Source organism: Physeter macrocephalus, chromosome 7 (genome assembly GCF_002837175.3).
Source record: "Physeter macrocephalus isolate SW-GA chromosome 7, ASM283717v5, whole genome shotgun sequence".
In the NCBI taxonomy this organism is placed as follows: Eukaryota; Metazoa; Chordata; class Mammalia; order Artiodactyla; family Physeteridae; genus Physeter; species Physeter macrocephalus.
In genome coordinates, this window is record NC_041220.1 from 21,159,159 (window position 1) to 21,164,170 (window position 5,012).

Consider the following 5,012-nt stretch of genomic DNA (forward strand, 5'->3'; position numbering starts at 1 on the left):
GACAGATCAGTGAGGCTGCTGCTTTCTGATTTAGTTCTAGATGCTCCAAGAGAGCATCCGGGGATTCCTTAGGCAGAAAGCCATATAAATGCTAATTTGCCCCAGGCAAGGTCCCTTCTTTCAAAATTTGAGATTGCTCCAAATTTTTGTTTTTCATCTCTGTTCAAAAGATAGTTAAAAATTTTTTTTCTTCAGAATTTATAATTGTTCCAAGTAGAAGGCTTGGTTCAATGCAAGCAACCCCATCACTATTAGAAACTTGCAATTACATTTTTATCTTGATTTTTATCAAATAACTTTGGTAAACTTTCTTGCTATCTTACGGACTTTTTAACATACATGTAATATTAAAAATATACAATGCATAATGTCTGAGAAGAACAATTATAGTCTCTCCTTTTTTAATCTTTCTGTATGCCTTAGTTTTTTGTTTCATTTTTATATTATATTGGCGAGAACCTCTGGAAAAAAACGTAAAAATAATCACTGAAAGCAGATGTTCTTGTCTTATTCCTGATCTTAAACAAAAATTCCGCCCTCACCCACTGCCGATGGCCTGTCTTGTCGCCTGCACGCCGTGCCACTGCCTCACAGAAATGCTTCGATTGCCCGCAGTCCTTCGCCAAATTAGGCCAGTGTCCAGGGCCCTGGTTCCTCATCTCACTCGGGCTTATGCCAAAGATGTAAAATCTGGTGCAGCCGCCCGACCTTAAGGCTTCGAGGTGTAGACCTTTTAGCCGATGCTGTAGCTGTTACTGTGGGGTCCAAGGGAAGGACAGTGATTACTGAGTTGGGGAAATCCCAAAGTGACAAAAGATGGACTGTTGCAAAGTCCATTGACTTAAAAAATAAATATAAAAATGTTGGCGCTAAACTTGTTCAAGATGTTGCCAATAACACAAACGAAGAGGCTGGGGATGGCACCACTACTGCTACTGTACTGGCACGCTCTATTGCCAAGGAAGGCTTCGAGAAGGTTAGCAAAGGTGCTAAGCCGGTGGAAATCAGGAGAGGTGTGATGTTAGCTGTTGATGCTGTACTTGCTGAACTTAAGAAGCAGTCTAGACCTGTGACAACCCTGAAAGAGATCGCCCAGATTGCTACGATTTCTGCAAATGGAGACAAAGAAATTGGCAACATCATTTCTGATGCGATGAAAAAGGTTGGAAGAAAGGGCGTTATCACAGGAAAGGATGGGAAAACACTGAATGATGAACTAGAAATTATTGAAGGCATGAAGTTTGATAGAGGGTATATCTCTCCATACTTTATTAATACATCAAAAGGTCAGAAATGTGAATTCCAAGTTGCCTATGTTCTTTCGAGTGAAAAGAAAATTTCTAGTGTCCAGTCCATTGTTCCTGCTCTTGAAATTGCCAGCGCTCACCGTAAGCCCTTGGTCATAATTGCTGAAGATGTGGATGGAGAAGCTCTAAGTACACTCGTTTTGAATAGACTGAAAGTTGGTCTTCAGGCTGTAGCAGTCAAAGCTCCAGGTTTTGGTGACAACAGAAAGAACCAGCTTAAAGACATGGCTATTGCTACTGGTGGTGCAGTATTTGGAGAAAAAGGGCTAACTCTAAATCTTGAAGATGTTCAGCCTCATGACTTAGGAAAAGTTGGAGAGGTCATTGTGACCAAAGATGATGCCATGCTCTTGAAAGGATAAGGTGACAAGGCTGAAACTGAAAAGCGTATTCAAGAAATCCTCGAGCAGTTGGATATCACAACTAGTGAATATGGAAAGGAAAAACTGAATGAACGTCTGGCAAAACTCTCAGATGGTGTTGCTGTGCTAAAGTTTGGTGGGACAAGTGATGCTGAAGTGAATGAAAAGAAAGACAGAGTTACAGATGCCCTTAATGCTACACGAGCTGCTGTTGAAGAAGGCGTTGTTTTGGGAGGGGGCTGTGTCCTGCTTCGGTGCCTTCCAGCCTTGGATTCAATAACTCCAGCTAATGAAGATCAAAAAACTGGTATAGAAATTATTTTAAAAACACTCAAAATTCCTGCAATGACCATTGCTAAGAATGCAGGTATTGAAGGATCACTGATAGTTGAAAAAATTTTGCAGAGTTCTTCAGAAGTTGGTTATGATGCTATGCTTGGAGATTTTGTGAATATGGTGGAAAAAGGAATCATTGATCCAACTAAGGTTGTAAGAACTGCATTACTAGATGCTGCTGGAGTGGCCTCTCTGTTAACTACAGCAGAAGTTGTAGTCACAGAAATTCCTAAAGAAGAGAAGGATCCTGGAATGGGCAGAAGGGGTGGAATGGGAAGTGCTATGGGAGGTGGCATGTTCTAATTCCTAGAATGGGGCTTTACCGTCATTAATGAACTGTGAGAGGAAGCTCAAGGCAGCGTTCCTCACCAATAACTTTAAGAGAGGTCTGTTGAAGGAGATGACTGAAGAAAAGTCTGGCTGATGTTTAAGAAAATCACTATAACCATCAGTTACTGGTTTCAGTTGACAATATAGAATGGTTTACTGCTGTCATTGTCCATGCCTACAGATAATTTATTTTGTATTTTTGAATAAAGACATTGTTACATTCCTGCTAAATGAATGAGTATAAGAGCCATGTACCAATGTACTGCTTTCAACTTAAATCACTAAGGCATTTTTACTACTATTCTGTTAAAATCAGGATTTTAGTGATTGCCATCAACAGATGAGAAGCTAAGAAGCAGCCTTTCTGTGGAGAGTAAGAATAATTGGGTACAGAGTAGAGCAATATCCAATTATGTAACAACCTTTGTGTAATAACAATTGTTTAAAGTTAAAAAAATGCCAAGTTTTCACCATTAAATATTATGTATGCTGCAAAATGTGGTAGATACTATTTATAGTTATGCAAATTTCCTTCAATTCCTAGTTTGCTAAGAGTTTGTTTATTATCACAAAGAGAGCATTGAATTTTATTAAAAATTAGATCTTCATCTACTGTGATATTTTTATGATTTTTCTTCTTGAAATTATTGTCACAGAGTGTTATTATGTGGGTGGATGTATGGACTATCTAATGTTAAAGCAAGCTTGTATTCCAGGGATAAATCCAGATTTGTCATGATAGATATACAGACGTGTGTGTGTGTGTGTGTGTGTGTGTGTGTGTGTGTGTGTGTAGTAATGTGTTATTTCTGGATTCAACTGGCTTTTTTTTAAAGAATTTTTGTATTATAATAAGCTAAGAGGCTTCAAGATGGCGGAAGAGTAAGACGCGGAGATCACCTTCCTCTCCACAGATACATCAGAAATACATCTACATGTAGAACAACTCCTACAGAACACCTACTGAATGCTGGCAGAAGACCTTAGACCTCCCAAAAGGTAAGAAACTCCCCACGTACATGGGTAGGGCAAAAGAAAAAACAGCGACAAAGAATAGGGACCTGCGCCAGTGGGAGGGAGCCGTGAAGGAGGAAAGGTTTCCACACACTAGGAGCCTCTTCGCGGGCAGAGACTGCGGGTGGTGGTGGCCCTGCCAGGGTCCCGTGATCCAGGGACAACTTCCCCGGGAGAACACACAGCGCGCCTCAGGCTGGTGCAGCGTCACGCCGGCCTCTGCTGCCGCACAAGAGGCAAGAGACTTTTTCTTGCCTCTGTTTCCTGGTGCTCGAGGAGAGGGGATTAAGTGCGCCGCTTAAAGGAACTCCAGAGACGGGCGTGAGCCGCAGCGATCAGCGCGGACCCCAGAGACGGGCATGAGACGCTAAGGCTGCTGCTGCAGCACTAAGAAGCCTGTGTGAGAGCACAGGTCACTGTCCACACCTCCCCTCCCGGGAGCCTGTGCAGCCCGCCCCTGCCAGGGTCCCGTGATCCAGGGACAACTTCCCCGGGAGAACACACAGCGCGCCTCAGGCTGGTGCAGCGTCACGCCGGCCTCTGCTGCCGCACGCTCGCCCCGCAGCCGTACCCCTCCCTCCCCCCGGCCTGAGTGAGCCAGAGCCGCCAAATCAGCTGCTCCTTTAACCCCGTCCTGTATGAGCGAAGAACAGACGCCCTCAGGTGTCAGACCTACACGCAGAGGCGGGTCCAAATCCAAACCTGAACCTCAAGAGCTGTGCGAACAAAGAAAAGAAAGGGAAATCTCTCCCAGCAGCCTCAGGAGCAGCGGATTAAATCTCCACAATCAACTTGACGTGCCTTGCATCTGTGGAATACCTGAATAGACAACGAATCATCCCAAATTGAGGTGGACTTTGGGAGAAAGATATATATATTTTTTCCCTTTTTCTCTTTTTGTGAGTGTGTATGTGTATGCTTCTGTGTGTGATTTTGTCTGTATAGCTTTGCTTTTACCATTTGTCCTAGGGTTCTGTCCATTCATTTTTTTTTTTACCTTTAAAAATTTTTTTCTAAATAATTATTTTTTATTTTTATTTTAATAACTATTTTATTTTACTTTCTTTTCTTTTCCTGCCTTTCTTTCTTTCTTTCTTTCTTTCTTTCTTTTCTTTTCTTTTCTTTCTATTTTTTTCTCCCTATTATTCTGAGCCGTGTGGATGAAATGCTCTTGGTGCTCCAGCCAGGTGTCAGGGCTGTGCCTCTGAGGTGGGAGAGCCAAGTTCAGGACACTGGTCCACAAGTATCTCCCAGCTCCACATAATATCAAATGGTGAAAATCTCCCAGAGATCTCCATCTCAACACCAAGACCCAGCTTCACTCAACGATCAGCAAGCTACAGTGCTGGACACGCTATGCCAAACAACTAGCAAGACAGGAACACAACCACATCCATTAGCAGAGAGGCTACCTAAAATCATAATAAGGCCACAGAAACCCCAAAACACACCACCAGACATGGACCTGCCCACCAGAAAGACAAGATCCAGCCTTACCCACCAGAACACAGGCACTAGTCCCCCCAACCAGGAAACCTACTCAACCCACTGAACCAACCTCAGCCACTGGGGACAGACACCAAAAACAACGGGAACTACGAACCTGCAGCCTGCGAAAAGGAGACCCCAAACACAGTAAGTTAAGCAAAATGAGAAGACAGAG

General features: G+C 43.1%; 1 pseudogene; it reads left to right on the plus strand.

Annotated features, from left to right (window-relative positions):
* The first annotated feature begins 596 nt into the window (after positions 1-596).
* Positions 597-2,308, plus strand: LOC102994314 (60 kDa heat shock protein, mitochondrial-like; annotated as a pseudogene).
* Positions 2,309-5,012: the final 2,704 nt, after the last annotated feature.